We start from the raw sequence: 23,272 nt of genomic DNA, 5'->3' as shown, positions 1-23,272 counted from the left end.
TTTCCTTTTTTTTTTTTTGGTAAGAAAAGTACCACTTTTAGTTTTATGTGTTCGATTCGTCATAACACTTGAACTAATTTTGTTTATTTTTTTGTCACTTTATGATTTGTAACTTTATGAGACTATGTGAACACCCCAAATATAATCAAATTAGATAAAATAAAAAATACACATAAATTACAATTTTTACTGCATACGCACCTATTCATGTACACACGTTGTGTTGTTGTTTTTGTTTCAAAATCCCAGGCAAGCACAAAATGGAGCAAATTGTAACGGTACAACAAAATATTCTGATCAATTACGAATACACACACATATAATCGAAGACGAAAATAAATACAAATGTATCGAAAATGCACGCAACGAAGGCGCAATGAAAACACAATAACAAAGAAATTGTAATAGGCGAACACACGTGCACACTTTGTTGAAAATGTAGAACGGAAAATTGAAGCGGGAAAGTTAGTGAATTGTGTGTATTCTTTCCCCTATGTCGTTCGGATTTAGTTGCGCCCGTATGTATTTACGAGTTTCGAAAATACGAGAGCTGTTGTGAGTTGTTGTTCTACAAAACATACACTGATATCCAAAGCGTTGATAGCGTAAACGATTATAATATTTTTTTCTGGTTTGTTTTTGTTGAAATCTGCGTTTTATTTTTTGCGTTTTGGTATTTTTTAAGCAACCAAACAACTTTGACTTGCTTACATTTTGTTTTCACGTTATTTAATTTAATTTATTATTTACTTTATTCGCCTTTGTAAAATAAATATTTGCACTCTTTATTGTGTTGCACTCCTTTTACTTGAGTTTCTACACTTTTTTGAATTATTTTTTAAATTATAATTTTCTTGTTTTGTGTGCTATTGCTCGTACTTTTTTGTGCTGTTATTCGAAGTGACGATTTGTAATCAGCAACTGTCGAAAGATTGTATGTATGTCCGTATGTACGGATGTTATTATTCAAGGGTTTCAATTATTTTATTTACTTAAATGTTGATTTGCTGGTCGTGTTGGTATTGTAGGGTTAGTTGTTGTACTTGCTTTGCTGTTATCAGTTGAAAAGCACGTTTATATTTTTTTGTATTGTTTATTGACTTTTTATTTCACTTTTTTCTTCCTTTTCAACGCTCTGTGCGATATTTTATGGTATGCACTTGAATTACACTTTGAGTTACACTGGAATAATTCACTCACTGATTTTTGATTATTTTAAAATATTTGAAACTGCCGTTTAACTCGCTTTTCGATTGCTTTCAGGCTTCGTAGGTATTTATGTATGTATGTGGGTTTCACACACGTTTTGGCAACTTATTTGAAAGGACATTCACAAATTTCTAAATTAAATATATTTTTTAAATTATTTTCTGAAATATTAAAAATTAAAAAAATTTAGGATTTTTGCATGAGGTTTAGTAATTGCACGGGGATTTATTTATTTTTCTTGCATTCAGCACTGTTTATGCACATTTTTTTGTTAAAATTAATTGTAATGGCTGTAAGTATTTGAGAGTCAAAAATGTGGCAACTATGTACACATGTATGTAAGCATGTATTGTATATATGTACATACATACATATGTAATGTATTTGTTTGTAATAAAAATTCAGGGTATTATCCTTTCGTAAAATCTATTTGATAGTTGATTCTTCTAGGAATTGGACAGATTCTGATGGAATTTTATAAAACGAAAATAAATATTTGTTCACTGTTTCTAAAATCTCACTCGAAGTTCACAGAAAAAAATTAATTATTATTTTTTTTTTTGTTTGCAACAAACTGGCCGGTAACGATACCGCGTTTATGTTTCGAGTTAACAAAATTCAAATATCTATTTTTTTATTTATGTATTTTATTGTTACTGAAATATCAATTTTGTTTTTGAAGGTACCTTTCGAATAAAATCGAACTAAATTGAAAAATCGGTTTTTGGAAGCTAAGTCACAAAAACCTACAAAAGAAATTAAAAACTGGCAATTAATTTTCAATTTTTTGAAATTCAGAAACATAAAGATGAACGATTTAAACAAATCTTCTTAGATATTAAAATGCAAATAAAAAAATTATTTATTATATACCAAAATTTCTTTAAAAAAGTACTGTTAAATGCAAATCAAATACAAAAACAAAAAATAATAATAAAAATATAATAGTGAAAATATATGTATATATATATGTATGTGCATATTTATGTATGTGTATATATTGTATATAAACATTATCAAATACAAAAACAAAACAAAAATAAAAATATTCTCAAAAACAAACACAAAACCACAAAACAATAATAAAAATATTATGAAACAAAAGATTATAATAAAAACACAAATACAAAAACAAACCAAAATAATAAAAATATAGTTAAAAAAAAATATTATCAAATACAAAGACAAAAAATAAATAAAAATATCAACAACAAAGAAAAAATATAATAAAAATATTATTATCAAATTTTTTTTTTGTTTTTTTTACTTTTTTTTATATATGAAATAAATAATAAAAAATTACCCAATAAATTTTGACGATGCGCATCGTATATGGCGAATACAACTGTTCGATATTACGTTCCCGAAATATCGAAATGCAAAAAATATTTTAAATGTTTGAAATACATATTATTATTTCATATCTATTTATTATTATAAATTTTTCAATGAATTGTAGTAACATAATTCTTAGAAAAAAAAATGTTAAACAAAACAAAAAAAAAAATAAATAAATTTAATTTTAATTTAATTTAGTTAATATTTAATGAAAAAATTAAAAAACCCAAATTTAAAAAATGTTTTAAATAAACAAAAATTAACAAAAAAATGTTTTAAAAAACGAAAATTAAAAACAAAAATGTTTTAAATAAAAAAAATGTCAACAAAAAAAAATAAAAAAAAATGTTAAACGAAAAAAATTTAAAATTTTAAACACTTATTTAAAAAAATTGTAAAAATGTTTTCTGTTTTTGATCTTTATTTTTAACCATGATTGATGAATTTCAAAAAAATGTTATAAATAAACAAAAATTAAAAAAAAAATGTTTTAAACAAACGAAAATTAAAAACAAAAATGTTTTAAACAAAAACAAATTTCAACAAAACAAAAATAAAAAATTTAATCGAAAAAAATTTAAAATTTTAAACACTCATTTAAAAAAATTGTAAAAATGTTTTCTGTCTTTGATCTTTATTTTTAACCATGGTTGATGAATTTCAAAAAAATGTTTAAAATAAACAAAAATTAAAAAAAAAAATGTTTTAAACAAACGTAAATTAAATAAAAAAAGTTTTAAACAAAACACAAAAAGAATGTGAAACGAAAAAAATTTAAAATTTTAAGCACTCATTTAAAAAAATTGTAAAAATGTTTTCTGTTTTGGATCTTTACTTTTAACTACGATTGATGAATTTCAAAAAAATGTTTTAAATAAACAAAAATAAAAAAAAAACTATTTTAAACAAATAAAAATTAAAACAAATGTTTTAAACAAAAAAAAAGTTAAAAAAATGTTTTAAACAAAGAAAAACTAAAAAAAAAAACCTTTAAGCAGAAAAAAAACAAAAACAAATTTAAACATTATTTAAAAAAAATTTTTAAAGTGTTTTTCTGTTTTTGATCTTTATTTTTAACCGCTTGAGCGAATTTTTGCATAATCTAAAAAACACAAAAGTTTTAGATGTAACCAAATTTTCGCTTATCGCATTTCAGATGTTGGAAAAGAAATATTTTATTATTTTTTCAGCCGCTGTTGGTCTCCTCTATAGAACTCAACCAGACTAACACAATCTGGGCCTAGCAGTTTTTCAATGTCAAGCTTAAGTTAAAAAAAATATGGAAATTCTAAAAACGTATTTTATACATATTTTTTAACTTCTTCTGGTTTGCGAGGTTTTACAATTTAACAATTAATTTATATGATTCCTAATTATTATATTAATTTTTTTTAAGAATTGAGCGCATTAAGTCGCCAAAATCATGCCTTTCGATTTGTTTCTGAGACAAGCAAATTCAGAAAAAAGTATTTAGTAAATAAAATTATTATATTAAGAAGTCAAAATTGCTTAAAAGTCAATGTGTGTATGCTGCCTGTTGATAGCACAAAATGAAAATTATAGAAACTTTTTATTTAAATTTTTGAACATATTTTTTTTTATTATGTTTTTTTATAATTTTTTTTTGTTTTTACTATTATTATTTTTTTATTGTTTAGTATCATTTTTTTATTATATTTGAAATTTATTGTTATTTTTATTATTTTTTTTGTATTTTATTATTTAATTTTATTTAATATTTTTATTTGTCCTTTTTTATTTGTATAAAACATTTGACAGATTCCTTCAATATTCGAAGAGGCAAACACAATCACCAAAACGCACAATTGAGAGGTACCCATATCAGCAGCAAGCGCGCGACAGGGGGCAGGCAGCGCATCGAATTTTGAAAACAAAAGCGCAAGCAAGCAAGAGAGGAAACGGATTCGGAGTGTGGAAAAGCTGTAGCACACAATTTTAGTGGCTGAGCAACAAAGAGAAGTCGAAAACATGAACACAAAGAAAAAACAAAAACAACAATCGACCATAACAAAGTCCTACGCACTTCACACAAAACAAAGGCTAGATCTGTATGCATGAACGACGGCTGTCGTGATAGTGACGTCGCAGCAATTGCCCGTGGGGTGTCAATGGTGTACACACGTTATTTTTTTTTTTTGCTCGCTGCTTTATTATCATTTTCTCTATCACAGGTAATTCTCCGCTAAGCGACGCAACTTCTATGCGCATTCGTGGAATATTTTTATAAGATTTAATTGTTTTTTCTTTGTAAATTTTCCATTACCTCACGCAATATTTGCCGCTGCTGCGGTTGCCACCGATATGCGGCATTTCTTTTGTTTTTTTTGTGTATTTTTATTTTACTTAATGCAGCTTTTGTTTGGGCTCCTTCACAGTTTACTTCACATTTGTAGGATATAATTTTCGTTTACATGTGTATGTAAATATACATAAATATTTTTTTAATTTCTTTCATTTTTTTTTTTTTTAATTTTTGCTAACTTCGCTTTTTTTTCTATATTGAAAAATGCAAATCAGCTGTCGCGCTGTGTCGTCTTTGTTTTTTTATTAATTTGTGTGCCCTCACTTTTATTTTAATTTTCGCATTTCTTGCACTTCTCGCACTACTATACACATTTTTTCGCTTTTTGCTTTCGCCTTACTTCCACCACCGGTCTATCAGCAAATTGTTGGTTTCTTAGTTGACTGGGGTGGCTGGTTGCTTTGCAGTTGAATGGGTGGTGGGGCTACGGTGCTGCATCACCACTAACACCAAAACAGCTGTTTGTTGTCGCCCGGTGGTTTGGATGTGCTTTGTTGAAATTTTTTCTCGATTTGCTTTATTATTGGCGTTTTGTTACATCGCCATTTTCATTTAAATATTTTTTTATTTATTAACTGTGTCACGCTTGAGTTTTTGCAAATCACCATTTTTTTAATGTAATTTTTAAAAACTCGCGTATTTGAATAATTTCTTTGTACTATATTTTGCGATTTTTATTGTGTTATATTTGCAGTTAAAAAAAATATTTTTTTTACATCTCTTTTTCTATAATTTTGCAAAAATTTTTTAGATGAGTAAACCTTTCGGAAATTTCGATATTATTATATTATTACACATACAGACGTATTTACATATGTATTTTTTTATTATTATATTTTTTTCGTTAATTTTTTGGCTTAAAGACGGCGCTACAAAATCAAAACTTTGTCACATTCAAACAAGGGACTAGATTCATTGTGCCCGTTCCCACGACAATCGGTTCTACGTTGCCAGAACGACCAGAAATTATTTCCGGCCAAGGATTGTCACGCCAGCAGCATTCCCCGTACAGGCAAGAACAAGAACCACAACTCATTCCAATGAGACGCCTTGAACTAGCAACGCTCGACGTAAAGTCAATGTATTAAAAAACAAAAACTTTTGCAAAACGATTGGCTTTTGCCAAACAACATTTAAATCAAGACCCTGATTTTTGGAAATTAGTTATCTGGAGTGATTAATCCAAATTTTAAGTGCTTGCGAAATATAGTGAGTAATCGAATTTCAATTACACAAAAAACAACCACTTTAACAAGGTGGCCCGTGGGTCGGTCATAGTGTAAGGATATTTTACATCAACCGATGTTGATCGGAATGTAAAAATTCAAGTCGAAATTACTGGAATTATGTACAAGGAAATCTTGCAACAAGCGCTTCCTTGCTGTGGTTTTCCAGGTCAGGCGTGCAACCAGGATTTTTTTCGGTGGTGTTTTATTTGGAAACCGTCTTAATGTTCTACAAAAATGTATTCATAAAGCAAAAATACACAAACAAATTGTTTGATATAAGCAAATTAAATCTCCTAATCCAACTAATCCTTGGTTGCGCACAGTGCTAGTAAATTCATGAATTGACACCAATTTTATAAAAACTCTTCGAGTGGCCGGCGCAAAAATCGACCTACAGCCAATAGAGAATTCGTGGCGAATCATAAAGACAGCAGTAGCTGCGGGAAAACTCGCATGACAGTCGCTTCTACATCGCGGGAACAATCCGGATTTACATCCGACCAAAGCCTGTCGATCTAGCAGCATTCAACAAATATATATGAGGAATATTTATACTGGTATAACTACAACAGCAACTTCATTAAGGCCAGATCATCAAAAATTTCCCTTTTCTCAAATACTTTCAGACAGCACTTGCTCGATGAACTCCATGGCAACACTCAGAGAAGCTTGTGTTACTGGCTAGGGATACTACAATAACTATTTATAATGATGGAGAGAATACAGAAACTGGGGGTATCCGCGAACAGCTAACCCCCTATCAGTGGATTTGACAGAATCAGCTGATTTGTTGACGTAATATAAACTTTTTCTTACTTTACTGTTATCAAGAGCAGCGTACCCGGTGAGTGCTTACGTTCCGCTTTAAGGACCGTGAAAGGATGCCTTCTGATGTCACCTATACCACATCTACATAATGAGGCCCCAATGCTGCCTGTTAAGGAGCACAATAAACTACTCAGCAAACACTTTCTGCTTGGATGCTACCGCAGTTTTCACCCTTGCAGACACCTGCTCGAGCCTGAGCCACCTCCCAGGCACATCAGAAGGCATTTCCTCAACTACGCGGACGAGATCTCAGACAAAACAAACAGACAGTTATTGGATCGAACAGTTTACAGACATGCCATAAACGACATCCATCGGGAGACTCTCACCACCTTCTTAACCCCCGAATGCCGTTATCGGAATCCAACCACAGACGAAGAGATCCAACTTCCCCGAGAGTCCCGCGTAACCCTGGCACAATTACGTTCTGGATACTGTAGCAGGTTAAACTCCTACTTATCCAGAATCGACTCCGACATACCAAACATATGTCCAACTTGTGAAGGCACCCCGCACGACACTAACCACCTTTTCACATGCCCTATTAAACCCACTCATCTAACACCCCTCTCCCTCTGGACCCAACCCGTCGAAACAGCTAGTTTCGTGGGCCTACCGTTAGATGAGCTAGACGAAGACGACCGGTGATTACGCTACACTGACAGGGTAAAGGTACTGTTACAACAACAGCAACAAAGTGCTTACGTACTTAGAGAGCCCTCAGTATGCTTTGGCCGAGACGCATTCATTAAAGGTGATGGGCATGTCAACCTTATGACACGAGGTCAGCATGCAAGTAGGCGACACGTCCTTAGTGACCCAAAAAGTAGTGAAATACTTAGGCATTCAACTTGACTGCAGGCTTACTTTCTGGGCCCTGATATGGCATGCGGCTACCATAACAGCGGCTCTCAGAGTTGCATCAGCCTACCACACTGTCTCAGGCGCAGCAATTTTCGTGATCAGCGGGCAGATACCCCCTGACCTCATGGTCCGGGAGCGAATGGATGCGTGGGACTCCAAGAAGAAACACGTCATCACTAGCTTCTCAAAATGGAGATGCCAAACCATGATGCGGTGGCAAAAACGATGGGACACTAAACCGAGTGGCAGATGGACGGCGAAACTTATTTCATCAATTGACAAATGGGTCCAAGGAACTTCGGAGAAGTGAACTACTTCTTAACTTAGTTCCTCTCGGGCCACGAATACTTCCGGAGATACCTATACCGCACGGGCAAGGTAACCGATTCTAAGTGCTGCGATACTGCGAAGTGTTGAGCGATGTAGCTGAACACACATTTTTTAGTTATAACGGATGACATCGCAACGAGCAACATAATCAGCAAAATGCTCGAACGCGAGGACAGCTGGAACGCGGTAAAGAAATACATCGAGAACGTAGTACGGAAAAAAATATTGACCTCGACACAGTGCAACAAAGCGAAGCCGCACAGATAGAGGCACAAGAAGACAAGCCTATAGCATGAAAGCTGGCTACAAATATGGTGGACCCAGACGTGGGTGAATAGATTTGGTCATTTTGGATGCCGTTCTGGGCCCTCCCGAAGTAATATAGAAATCAGTTCCGGGAAGGGTGTCTCCCCTGAAGGAGAGGAGGGATCGTTTTAGTGGCCACACCACACGACGTAGAAGACGATGGTCGCTGTAAGTTCGAAGGTATTTTGAACCCTACCTCAACCTCCAAAAAAAAAAAAATAAACAAAGGTGATGGCACTACACCAAAAAAAAAGTTGTGTGTATTAGAATGTCAAAAAGAAAATAGCAAAGAAAAAGGCAAATTGCGTTAAACGCCCGAAATGCAGTTGAAATTAGCAGCATACGACGAGAATGGTGCGAATGGAACGGCTTTCGTCATTTCATTTTATGCTGGCACCCTAATGTCCGCGACGAAAGAAAAAGAAAAACAAATCAGCTGGTCTACTACTATCATTTTCAATAGTTTCGCCTCTAATTTGGCCTATCGATTACTACTCTACATAGATATTTGAGCAACAACAAAATACACGCAATTATAATTTTTGCTTACTGCTGCTACCTTGTAGAAGCGCCTTGGGATATTAAACAAAAATTAACCCCACATCTGCATTTGCGTTGAACTATCGCATGAGAACTGTCAGTTTCATGGCATGCGGAAAAATGATCACAGATGAATGTTTTAACATAACTTTTCATTTGAAAAAAAAAAACTCCGTACAAAGCCCTCCTTGCATTTTCGAGCAAAAGAAAAAAGTTAGTTTAACGAAAAATAAAAAAAAATGTTGGTAGACCAATCCATTCGCTGCTTTTATACACAAAAAAGGTTAAATAGATTAATGGGACTAGAAGAAACGCCTCGTTTTTTAATTTCTTTTTTGATTTTATAATGCTGTCACTACAAAGATTTCTTGTGAATGAAAATATGTGTAGCTGCGAAAACACCAAAGTGGCAGTTTATTGCATGCGATAAACCCATGCCATCAGCTCTGCGATAAGCGGTATCCATTTCCATTTGCATTATATCGCATGAGATAATTTGCATGCCATCAGTAGGAGATGAGATAATTTGCATGCGATCAGCGTCCGCATGTCACAGCACAGGCTAGCGATTTAAACAAATGTTCTGGAAATATTTTTATACACAATAAATTTGTGCGATATTTGTTTGCTCTTAAAAACAAAAATACACTTTTTCTTAATTTTTCAATATGACTTTTATTTAATTTTATTTAAATTGTAAATTTTGTAAATATTGAAAACAAGTTATTACAAATACAAAAACAAGGGATTAATGTATCAGCTTACTGCTATACAGATTTTCATTTACATTTGTTCTTTTTTTTTTTGTTGTAATTATGGCAATTGTGAATTATTTCTTCTCTTAAACGGACTAATGAGGAGGAGGCTTACAGTTTTTTAATAATTCGATTTTTTTTGTTTTAGCCTCAAGGTTGGATATTCATTTCATATTTAGTTTATTATTTATTAAACAGTCGATATTTGCTTAATTTTCCACGCAGAATACCAAGACGATGTTGAATTTCGATTTCTTAATTTTGGTTCTACTTTTTCGTAGTATTTTTCAGAAAAATGTCTCTAAAAGCATTTTACCCTCCATAAAACTAAACACGCAAAAATATTTTACTGTTATTTCATATTTATTTGTATCTGTTTACCCAATTATTTTTTATAACTTTTGTTTATCATCTGATTTTATCTGATTCCACTCAAAAGAATGACTTTATTATGTGTCCGGAGGATTTCGTGCCCAAAAATTTTATCAGTTGCCTGATAATAGAAATAATGTCAGTAGAATTTTGGCGTAGCTTATCTGCCACATAAAATCATGCAATTCAAAAACAATATAATAAAAAAATGGCGCATACTACAACAACACTTTCAGGCTGAATACGCTGAAGGCAAAAATATAAAAAATGTGAAACATAAAAATTTAACTACTAATGAAATTTCGGGTAATTCAGTGAAGAGGTTTAATGGATTGCATTAGAAAAAGTGAGTAGCGCACAGAATTATTGCATTTTCCAAAACAATTAAAAATAAGGATAAATAAGAAAATTAAAAATTAACCACTTTCACTTTTGCTTGATGGTGCTGGAGTGAACTGTCTTTGCCTGGAAAAGCCCAGCCAGTTTGGGGTACTCACCGAATGCCATCGTCTAGCTCATCTAACGGTAGGCCTAGGAAACTTGCTATTTCGACAGGTTGGGTCCAGAGGGGAAAAGGTTTTAGATGAGTGGGTTTGATTAGGCATGTGAAAAGGTGGTTAATGTTCCTGTTGTAGCAGCATAAACATTCCCCATACTTACATCCGGGTCGTTTCGGTAACGTAGAACCGACTGTCGTGAAAACGAGGTGGTTAGTGCCGTGCGAGTGCCTTCACATGCTGGACTTATGTTTAGTATATCAGGGTCGATTCTGGATAAGTAGGAGTTTAACCTACTATAAAATCCAGAACGTAATTGGGCCAAGGTTACGCAGGACTCTCACGGTAGCTGGAGCTCTTTGCCTGCGATGGGTGGTGGTTGGACTTCGATGACGGCATTCGGTGGCTAGGACCTTAAGAAGGTAGTGATGGTCTCCCGATGAATGTCGTTTTTGTCTGTCTAAACACTGTCTGGTCCAGTATTCGTCTGATCGTTTTGTCCTAGATCTTGTCGGCGTAATTGAGGAGGTAAAGTTTTAGGCAAAGTTTCGAATTAAATAATACTTGAAATTGTGTGAAATATGCGCCATTGGAAGCTAAAACTTTACTCCTTTCTTTCACTCCACTCTCTAATCAGGGCTGACTGCATTGATCGGAACAGATCGTAATGCGAAAGTGCAATGTCTGGGGAATACGGCGTGTGGGGAAAGATTTCCCAATTGAGTACCTCTATATATTTCTTGACCGATTTAGCAACATGTGGTCTGGTGTTATTATGCAGCGAAATCAGTTTGTCGTGTCTACCGTCCCAATCCGACCGCCTTTCATTGAGAACTCGATTCAAACGCATTAGCGGCAGTCGGTAACGATCGTCAGTGATGGTTTCAGATGTTTTAAGGAGTTCATAATAGATGACACCCTTCTGATCCCACCAGATGCACAACATAACTTTTGAAGCAAGAATATTTTTTTTCGCTGTCACCTGGCAGGCTCCAACATTTTCGACGCTTAGGGTTATCATAATAGATCCATTTTTCATCGCCAGTGACGATGCGATGTAGATGGCCTTTTCTTTTCTGTCGTTTAAGAAGCATCTCACACGTCACCAAACGTCTCTCAATATCCCTCTCCTTCAATTGATATGGCACCCAATTACCTGCTTTCTGGGCCATTCTTATCGCGTGCAAACGTTTACCGACGGTTGATCTGTCAAAATATCATCAAGGGTTCGACATGTGTCTTCATCCAATAATTGTTGTAATTGAGTATATTCGAATTTTGTCCCTTCGCGATCTTTTTCACTCACGTCGAAATTGCTACTTTGGAGCGTTGAAACCACTCTTTACAAGTTGTATTTGATGGATGTGATTACGGTAAATATTGATCAATATTCGACACGTTTCAGCTGTACTTTTCTTTAAAAGGTAATAATGAAGCATGACTTCCCGCAAAGCCTCTTCTTCAGGACAAACGTAGACATTTTTGACGTCAGTTAAAAAAAGATCTTTACGCTTCAAACGAATGTCAACTACTGCGATCGAGACCTCACATATGTATGTATGTATACACCTTCAAGTATGTTACTAGATCGTGATTTCGTGTGTTTGAGAAAAATAGAAGCTTGAAAAAATTAAGCTGCAAATGCAGCGGAGTTCCCACAACAGACAATCGGTTCTATGTAACCGGAACGATCCGAATTTATATCCGGCCAGGGGCTGCCACTTCAACAGCATTCCCCAGATATATGTATGAAGAATATTTATGCTGCTGCAACAACAACAACCGCCTACGGGGCCAAAAAGTTTTCCACAAAACTGGTACGGATTTATAAGCACCTTTCTTGTCAGCGCTTTTGTAAAACTAAAAGGAACCCGCATACAAAAATCTTGTTTTTCAGGCTTCCAGAAGCACTAACCTTTTTTTTTTTTTTAGTAAAGAGCTACAACAACAACAAAAACTAAGTTTTTGCTAAATTACATAGCTTTAACAACAAATTGCTAAGAGGAGGTTCTAGTCAAAATCGACCAAAAAAACTTATTTTTTTGTATTGCTTTATTTTCATCCTTAAGGCCTCAAAAATGTTTAGGCAAAAGGATATTTATCTACCTAATTGATTTTACGAGATATATGTAGCTATAGACGAGAGAGTGCGTCGGCCGAAAAACAGATAGAAGCGCGCGCTCGGAGCCGCTTCGTCAAACTTTAAACGCGTTTTTCTCGAAACATCTTTTTTTGCGCGCGGGCGCGATCGCGCTTCAACGAGTACACCGATTTCGACGTTTGGCGGCTCAGATAAAAGCTTAGGAGGCCTTCAGGAAGCGTGTTTTAGTGTTGTTTTTTTTAACGTTAAAACAAATAAAAATAGGCAAAAAAGGAGTTTTTTTTCAAAGGGTCCCCACTTTGTTTAAAAAGGGTTTTTTAAGAATCGGAAATTCATAAAGCCTCCCAATTTCATCTACTTCACGATTTTTTTGGTGTTTTCGTTTCATGTCAGTTGTAGTGCCCCGCCCACGACCGTCGTCAGTGAGGGGTGGAGCTGTCATTTTGTATTATTCCCATACCCATTTGTGAACTTTTTAAAATATAGACAAGTAAATGCCACAAAAGTTTTTTTTTTAAATCCGTACATATGTACTCTCAAAAAAAAATTATGAAATTACGCACATTTTCGGGCTTTTGGACTAGAACCTCCCCCTAAAAGCTATAAACCTCTGTAGGTTGCGGTTTACAGTTTTAGGATCAGGATACAACTCTCTACTCCCTTTACATCCTTGTTTTGCAAATCCCGCGCATGAAACCATTTATGCCCCAAAACTCCAAATAGAGGTTAAAATAGTTACTCTTGTCAAACATAAATTAATTAAGTGGCTTTTATATATTTTTATGCCTTCTTAGTAGTTTAAAAGTTGATGAATTTTGCAATTGGATTGTTTAAAAATTAGTGCTAGAAAGCAAGGGATAATATTTTAGTACTAAAAAAATGATTATATTATAGCTCCTTTTATTTCACATGGATGTTGTTGGAGTTGTGTATTAAATTTTTATTTTTAAAACTTTGCGTTATTTTTTTTTTCTGCCTCCATATTTATTTCATTAAAATTTTAATTTGACTTTTGCCTACTCTCTCACACTCCATCTTCCATTGCAGATTAACCCTCTTTTGAGTTTTAAGAATTTTTCTAACTGCTTTTGACATTTTTTTTTTTTGTATTTCTCTCTTTCTAATTGCCACAAACTTTACTTCCAATGCGTTTTTGCATTTTCTTATTTGCACTGCACTCACTTCATTTTACTTCACTTTTTCTCTCTTATGTACATACATACATACATACATACATATGTATGTGATTTTGCCAGACTGTAAAAGTTTTACAGCCAAACGGTCGCAAATGGCCGCAGATACATTTAGCCAAAGTCCACCAAAACTACAAATTTATTGTGGGTAATTTAAACCAATTAGCCGCGTTTCAATTTCACTTGTTTTCCCAATTGAACTTTTAAATGCGCCCAAGCGTTTAGACAGCAAGGCACATAACAAAAAACAAAACGACACAAAAGAATTTATACGCACAACGAAAACACAACTTTGATTTCAGTGGAAAACATAGAAACTACCAGTTGGTGCTTACATACATTTAAGACACGAGCATATACTTAAAACTTGCCGACTAAGGCATGAGGAAAACAATTGGAGGAGCAAAAATGCATAGAAACACACACGCGATCGCTGGCGACACGCTCGTCCAATTCTACTCGTACCCCACCGTATGGAGTTAATATTTCTCACGCTTATTTTTCTTTTCAATATTTCTTCGATTTTCCAGCGTTAATACAATTCGTATATTCTTTCGTTGGATCCGTATCCGCCGTTCTATATCAGATCGACCAACCAACAACAATTAAACGAAAAGTAATCAGCGATACCGTTGTTGAACGTTCACACTCACTGACAGTTTGCCAAGTACTAAAGTCGCACACTTGCATACAATCGCCCGTTTCCAAGTCATTTTCATTTCTTTTGCCTTTTCTACCGCCTGCTGCGGCGACCTTACCCCACCCACCTCCCAAACTGGCATTGTTTTCCGCTTGGTATTCTGCGTATTCTATCTCCACCCGGTCAGCTGCCAATCTAAAAGCATGCCAACCAACTAAGTATTCCGGCCTCCAGGTGTACTAACATACAACGGCAGTGAAGTCATTTAGGCTTTACCCGTTTGCGCTAGCGCTCGCTAATTTAGATTCTACCATTTACTGTTTGTTTCTAGTTTGGTCATTTTCATTTGACTTTTTTGCCCCCTTTTTGTGTTGTTGTAAGGAAGAAGCATGCCTGCCATGCTCCAGCTAGTGAGTTGTTTCATTTATTTCATTTTTTTCTTAGTGTTTTACTAGTGTGTCACTAAAGACAGAGAACGTTTATTTTATTCCAATTCAACGCGTTCGTTTTCCACGTCTTTTCGCTGCTGCGGCAGTGTTCCAGTTCCAGTTCCAGTTTCCAATTGTCAATTCATTTATAGTGTGGCCAGGTTAAAATTTTCAATGGTAGACTTAGCATTATTTTGCTTAAACTTCGGAATTCAATTGTGGCCGCGTTATATTTTTCTAACATTCTTACTTAAAATATTAATTGAGTAATTATATAAATTTTTTGAATTTTTCAAATTGACTTAAAAGAGAGGTGCATAAAAGCTAAATTTTATTTGATTTATTGACAGATTCAAGAATTTTATATTATTCACGATAATATTTTTTTTATTTACTTATTTATTTAATAAGCGAATTCAAATAATAGATTCTTATAGCTTAAGTAGACATAATTTAAGGTTAATATACATTAAAACAAAAGAAATTACAAATAGCTATTTCTAATAAATATTAAAAAATTTCAATAGACGATCTTTCGAACATGAAAAATCTATCTCAACAAAAAGATATTTTATTGAACTCAATTAAGGCTCTAGTAATTGGAGAGACGATTTTGAAAAATCATCATAGAAAAACTTCGAACTACGAAGGGCTCTGACCGGAATATTAAAGAGAGCCCTCTCAATTAACACCAAACAGTCAACAGAACAATCGACCAAATCAGAAGTGAAAGACAAAGATTAGAAATTTCTCCTGTTCTGCCATGATTTTAAGTTAACGAATAAGCTTTTTTAGCTCTGCTTCGTATGTAGGATAGGATCCGAAAAGCGTAAATTATGCAATTCGAAATGTAAGGCCTACTCTCTGGATTCCTTCAATTCTAGCAGCATGGCACGGAGACCAAATGAAGCATGCAACGTTTGGAACGTACAAACGCCGTATACAAAAGTTTCAGCGTATAAGGGTCAGAGGAATCGGAGCTATGACGCCTAACAAAAGCAAACCTGTTATTCGTATGAACTACAAAACATTAATAAATCATTTGAAAGAAATACAGCTAACCCTGCAAAACTGTTTTATGATCTAAAATAATGGCTTTCTCTTATAGCACGAAGATTTACATTTACATATAGATTTACATTTCGGTGAGCTTACGGTAGATATTTGCCGTACCCCATTAAATTTTTTTGCTCCCAACTCTGAATTTTTTCTATTAATTTTAAGAATGTATTCATAGTTGAATTAAGATCGTAATTTCGCACAAGATGTCAGTTCTGTAGCCCAATAGACCCAATAGGTAATTTTTTTGGAAGCCAAATTTTTTACACTGAATAACAGCAGTCTACTTAATTTCCAAGCATATTAATATTTATTTATTTAATACGCCAATGAAAATAATAGATACTTACAGGCTAAGTAGAGATATTTTAAGGTTAAAAGGCATAAGAAGAAAGAGAAAGTACAATTAAACTATTTATAACAAATATACAAAAATTTCATTCGGCGATCTTTTGCAAACGAAAAATCTACCTCAACAAATTTGGGCATTTTATTAAGCTCAGGACTCTAGAATTTTCAGCATAAAGAGATTTTGAGAGACCAACATAGAAAACTTCATTACTTGAAATATATTGGATAAATTTGATATAAATGCAGGTGAGAAAAGAAACCTTAAACGCAGAATTTTGGAAAGAGTTTTAAGAATTTAGAAACTTATTACTTTTCCTTATTTAGACAAATTGGTTTTTATTTTAATGTTAGTATGACCACTTGGTAATGCTGATTTGGGGAGAGTTTATAGGACCATGAATATTTTAAAAATTAAAAAACGGAACTGAATTAAAACGAAAATGGTTAGCTAGCTAATTAATATTAAATGAACAAAGCTCTCCCGATTAGTTTGATGAATATGGCATTATATAATATAATTACGTTATTTATAATTTTTGAGTTTTTTTCTTTGTAGATCGTATGAACTGTCAAAACAACGATGCCAATTTGTCGCCAAAAAGCTGAGATGTCACATCACTGGACTATTTTTTATGAGACACTGTAAAGTATTAATACTTCTTGAATTATAAGAAGATGATTCGAGAGTTGAAACGTCAATCGAAGACGCCATCGGTGAGTTGAGTGCCGAATTTAATGAAATTTACTGACAAATCGTAATGAGAATGACTGAAATTTTGTTCTATGTTTAAATAAAAGCTCGCTATTTTCATTAAAAACAATGATTCACTGAAAAATAATCAATTAATGTTATTTATAGCCGAATTAAGTTGAATCCGAGCACTATATGGGTCACCTCGTATATTATAAATCAGAGTTTTTGTAAAGTGTTTCATTTAAATCCAATTTTTGTATTCATACAGGTATCTACTTTTATAGAACTAAGTGAACGTGTTTTTTGCTTTATTTATTTACTCAACAGTTTAAAAATGCAAAATTTCTTACAGAATATAAAATAATAATAAAAAAAAAAAATATATATATATATACTATTTATAAAAATAAAACAATAATATAACAAATTAAATATCAAAGTAAAATATCAAAATTAATATCAAAATTAAACTTATGCAATGTAATGAATGGAAGTAAATGTGACATTTCTTACAAATACAGAGAAAGTATCATCTAAACTTAGAATTTACTTTAATTTTGCATAGAATTTAATATTTTCTAGTCTTATTTTAAGTAGCGACGCGCAACGAAGTAAACCAAAAATAATTGTTTCAATAACTATAAATATATGAAATGATTATTGAAAATTTATTTTATTTTATTGCTGACCGGAAAAAAAGTTGTAAACCATTTCGTTTCAATAGTTATGAAAAAATGTTAGTTTATGTAAAAAAAAGTTTGTTTCTTTTGCCTAAGAAAATATGCTGAGTTACAACGCGTCTTGTGTAATACATTCCAATTTAATTCCAAGGAGATTTTTGATCTATTTGTTATTAATATTATTTCTATTTTTATTTATTCATTTTAATGATTTCTGCTCCTCTGGCTGCTGCGCTTTTCAAAAGCTTAGCTGCGCTTTCTATACAAATGTCTTTTATAATTACGCAAATCATCCGTTAAATGAATTTAAAACTAAAAAAATTGCCCTTTTTAATCCTGTCTTCTGTGAACCGAATTTTTTTTTGAACATTGAAACAAAATTTTTGTTAACGAATTTTTTCGATAATTAACAAAACGGAATATGTTTTTTTTTCGTAATAACCGAATATTTTTGTTTGAAAATTTAGGAAGTGCTTGGCAGGATTTTATTTTAACTTTTTTAACTTAACATTATTGGCATGAAAAACAAAAACTAAATCATTTTTCTTTTATTGTTAAAACTAACCCAATGCAGTTTCTTTCGCTTTTTTAATCATCTGGTCACACTGTTAATTTCCATTCGCTAGACTATGTGCGTTTTGACAACTCACTCAGTTGGTTCGCTCAGTTGCTGCTTTGTCATCGAAACTGGTTGGTTTCGATCACCCCTCCTATCCCGCCTCCATTCGATTGTAAACAGAAATAAAAAGCGATTGGCGTGCATGGAGCGGTTTGTTGGCGTTTATCATTTCTCCGTTTTTTTCTTTTCCGTCGCTTCGTCTCGACTGTCAGCTGTTTGTACTATATAATGTGCTGCTTATGTACAAATTGCCTTTTTTGCCTCTTTGCAGTTTACTCGCTGTTTTGCGTTTTGTTTACAGTTCACTCGCAGAGAGATCAGTTTGTTGTTTGAGTAGCGAGTAACTGGTTAAGGGCATGTTTACATCATCGCAAATTGCTTAATCGAAATTAGCAGATTGCAAAGCATATTTTTGGCTTTTATTTGATTTTTGATTTCAGTAAATATTTAAGTTTTTAAAATTTTGTTGCTACTTTTGTTAGAAAACTCCAAATAAAATCGGCTTTTAAAATTATCACATCACATTTAAGTCACTTAAATATGTGCTTTGCGGATAACGCTTACATTTTATTAACCAATAAGTAATATAAAAAACCTTGAATTCAACGTAAGTAGCGAATTTGGCAGTTCATTTAATAATTAACAATTAGAAAAAATTTCTTTCAATGATACGTCTTGCGCAGCATTGCACGGTTGAGGAGGGGAGGTTTTTTGTCAATTTTCGAAAACAAAAAATATCGTACAAATTTATCGCTCAGCCACTTGGACGATACACAAATTTTGTTGTAAATGCCCTTAAGCCCGAAAATTCACAGAAAGTCGTGGTGGCAAAAATAAAGCGAATTGTACTTCTTATAATTTAATTGCGCCTCTTGCCAAGAAGGATCCTTTTAAGTCATTAACGGCCATTGCTGCTGAAATCAACAGCGTAGTGCCAGCGAAAACTATTCGGGCGTCGATTGTACAACATGACCTACCAGGCAGAAAAACTTGTAATGTTCCTCTATTGAAACAAACAAATTTAAGGAAGAGGAAAAATTTTGCTCAAGAGCACAAGTCATGGTGTGGACTAGAGGGTATACTCGTAAAAAGTGGTATAGCATACTTTGGAGCGTTGAAATTAAAATAAATTTATTTGGAATTGATGCTGGGCAAAATTTCAGGCAAGAGTTCTCACCGGGTTCAGAAAAAAAAGTAAAATAAATAATGTACAGTACGGGAGAGATTTGGGGAGATTCAATGGAGCGAAGCGGGAAGGAAACATTCAAAATAAGAAGGATTTATGACAAAAAAGCAAAGAACTATGGCATTCTACTTCCACAGAAACCTGCCGTAGGATTATCAATTATTATTCTATGCCAAATCGAATACAAAAAGTGATTACCAATCATGGCGGACACACTGGCTATTGATTAAACTTCGGCCGGTAGTCTTAAACTTTAGGCCGATAGTCTTAGCTGCGAGTGCCTTTCGTAATGCAATACAATTATTCATTCTTATAAATAAATAAAATAAAAGAAACTTCGATAATTTAAAAACCATTTTTAATAAAATCACTAAGAAATTTTTGTATGGCATCTTTTTTTGCTATTTCGTATCTGTTTTAATGATAGCATGCATATTTGCTGTTTATTCCTATTGCCATTAGTTTAAGTTTTAAAAGATCCTTCAAATATTACTTATATATTTTGTATTAATCTATGAAATAAAAATCACATGCAATTGAATAAATATCTGTTATTACTAATTCCAAAAATTCGCATTTTTCGTTTGAACCTGGGGGCTACCTATTTTAATGGCCAGTTTTAAATATTTTATCCGCCAACGAAATCTTTCTTCCTCCCATGAGGCCTCCAATATCCTACATTAAAAAATCCTTGCCTGTTAGAAAATTCCAGTAGCCAGTTCAGTCAGTTGTAAAATGTTATAATGAAATATGGCACAGAAATATGCAGGCAAGCATTCAATTGGAAGCCGCAAGGACGCCCTATGTGCACTTGGAAGAGAACTCTCGAAAAAAATTAAGGCTGCAGGGAAATCGTTCAAACAAGTCAAAATCATGGCCAAGAATCGTGACATTTGGAAGCGTTTTGTAGAGGCCCTATATTCAATCAGGGAGCCCAGGAATTAGGAGAGAATGGTGGCGAACATAAATACCAAAAAGAAGACGGTCACCCGGCAGTCGGTGCTACGTTACCAAATTTATATCTGGACTGTAACTCCTGCAGGATTCCCCGTTTGGGGAAGGCCGCTACAGCAACAAGAACTAAGAAGAATAAAAGTAAACATTTTAGCGAAATAAACAAGTAAATTTTAATCGAACTTAAGTAATTTTTTAAACATTCGAGGCAAAAAGTATATATTTCAAAGGTGTTTTTGCCATAACTTACTTATTTTATGTTAAAGAAAGGACTTTTGTTCATTGTGATTATTTGATTAAAACAGGTTTAAAATAAAACTGCATCAACACATTTTTCAATAAACTTTTTGGACTTTCAAACCAACGTAAATAGGAGATGTATGTAGACTTTTGTCCATCACTGTATGTTTCACATTCCTAATAGTAATGAATGATGTTTTTAGTAGATAATTTTTACATGTACAATCATATTACACCCCTTACCTCGAGAAAATACAACAAACAACAACAACAACAACAAATATCATAAAGTTGGCCCTGTAGTATAAAATTTCTCATTTTAATTTGTTTCACTTGCAAACAAATACTGTAGCTATAGAAATTACTCATCTTCGCCTTTTATTATCCCAATTATTAACAATAATTCTGTCAAGGCAACTCGATGAGCACATTAATACATACATACACACATATTTATGGATTTGTGTATCGGTATGCCAATACTAAAAATTACAATTAGCGTCGTTAATACTCTGCTGTTTTATTACGCCATCTTAATTTTACATTATTTGCAAAATTATTGAAGAGAAATTCGCAAATAATGAGAAAGCCTAACGATTTTTTGGAATTTGATTCACCTTGCACCTCTTACGGTGAATCTAACGAAACAGTCAAATCAATCCGTTGATGCGATGTGTTTTTATTTGGGTTTTGGATTTAAATACATACTTATTATTAGGTGCATTTCATAATCAAAAGACACCTTTGGTATACAATTTTTGAACTACCATAAGCTCGCTTTTACCTTCCGGAGTAGGTTTTATTTGGCGCCATTTTAACAGTTATAGACTTAAGACTGCCATCAATTGTTTTTGGTGCGAAAGCTCACTCTAGTTTTTAGAACCGTTATCTTTTGCTAGTCTTAAGACACCAGTCGAAAATAAGCTTCTGAAGAGATAGAAGGTGCTCATTGTTGTTTTGGATAACTTTAATTATAATTTTATTCAATTTAGGGGTTCAATATTATCACAAGAGGAGCGTGGAAAAATTTTGGCCTACAAGCATTCAGACTTGTCAATCAAATTAATTGCAAAATAAAAAAGAGGCAGAAGTCGTTGTTATCCGGATTTTTTTACGGAGTCCTGAGAATTACAACATTTTGAAGCCCGTTGGAAGGAAATTATGACTATCAAGTCGAGAACAGCGAGCAATCATAACTCGACTAAGTCTTGCGCCAACATTGCCGCTGTTGTTCAAAATAAGTTTTCAAAAACAACAGTTTGGCGCACATTACAGATGTGCAATCATTTAAAATTATCAAAAATAAGAAAAGGACCCCATCTTCTGCCACGGCACAAGCTAGCGATTCTTCAGTTTGCAGAAAAACACCTAGACACCAACTGGGGCACAGTAAGATATTTGGAATATTTTTAATGTTGCCCAATTTCATATTATTTTTTAAAAAGGTTATATTTGCGAATGAAAAAATATGGAACCTTGTTGGATCCGCTGGTTTTTGAAATTATTGGAAAGATTTGCGCAACTTCGGTGCAGGTTCTGTTTTGGTTTGGGGTGCGTTTACATCGAAAGCAACTCTTGATATACAGTTTACATCATCGCGAATGAATAGAGTGGACTACAAAAATGTTTTGAAAAATAGTCTCCTTCCTTTTATTCAGGATAATCGGGAAGTATCCTTCGTTTTTCAGCAAGACAGCGCCCGAATCCACATAAGCAGGGAAACAAGACAGTATTTGTTTCATAAAAACTATGGACTGGGCGGCGTGTTCTCTGCATCTAAACCGAATAGAAAACATTTGGGGTATATTAGACAGAAGAGCTTACGCTAAAAATCGCCAATTTGACAACACCAACGATCTTAAAGCGGCAATTAAGGCAGAATGGGCTTCTCTGGATATAAATTTACTTAAAAAGTTAGCAGAATCGATGAAAAAAAAGTTATTTTGTCTCGCTAAAACAAATGCTGCTTCCATAGAATACAAAAATGTTCTAGACGACAGAAAAAAAATTCAAAAAAGGTTACCTTTGTTAAACGATCACTTTACTTAAACAGTGTATTATCATTTTGAAACGCCGGAAATACGTTTTTGCTAAAAATTTTCTTTATGTATTAAAAAAAGTTCTAAATTCTGTAATGAAACAGATAACTTTTGTTACTTTAATCGATGTGTAAAATTTTTATTTTCCTCTGAAGGCTATAAATTAAAATACTTTTTGAAAAATTAGGGGTGTCTTATGATTATGAAACGTACCTTATTTGTGGAGTGCGTCTTGATGTTGTTCCACAAATGGAGGGACAGATTTAAACCGACTCCGAACGACAGATGTTTTTTATGGCTTTTTCATGGCTAAAATACATTCGGAGGTTTGCCATAGCCTGCCGAGGGGCAACTGCTTTTAGAAAAAATTTGCCTATTAAATATTTGATATTCATGCACGGATATATAAACTCACTCACTCCCGAAATGGTAATCAAGTAACCAACCCATTCGTCAACGGCGGCCGAATATAACAACAAAAATCAATTTTCAAACTT

At 33.4% G+C, this 23,272-nt stretch overlaps 1 long non-coding RNA gene across 6 annotated transcripts; it reads right to left on the bottom strand.

Moving 5' to 3' along the window:
- Positions 1–1,073: 1,073 nt before the first annotated feature.
- On the bottom strand, positions 1,074–14,637 carry LOC128871635 (uncharacterized). Of its 6 annotated transcripts, none has more exons than XR_008456049.1 (3): positions 14,225–14,637; positions 1,896–1,955; positions 1,074–1,370 (listed from the first exon to the last, which is right to left on the bottom strand). It is a non-coding gene; the product is annotated as an uncharacterized LOC128871635 (long non-coding RNA). The 6 variants fall into 6 exon arrangements; XR_008456052.1 differs by having other exon boundaries at positions 1,074–1,340; XR_008456050.1 differs by lacking the exon at positions 1,896–1,955 and having other exon boundaries at positions 14,221–14,637.
- Between the last annotated feature and the right edge of the window lie 8,635 nt (positions 14,638–23,272).

Source organism: Anastrepha ludens, chromosome 2, assembly GCF_028408465.1.
Source record: "Anastrepha ludens isolate Willacy chromosome 2, idAnaLude1.1, whole genome shotgun sequence".
NCBI lineage: Eukaryota > Metazoa > Arthropoda > Insecta > Diptera > Tephritidae > Anastrepha > Anastrepha ludens.
The sequence above is the reverse complement of the archived record's forward strand: the minus strand, read 5'-3'. Positions and strand labels throughout refer to the sequence as shown.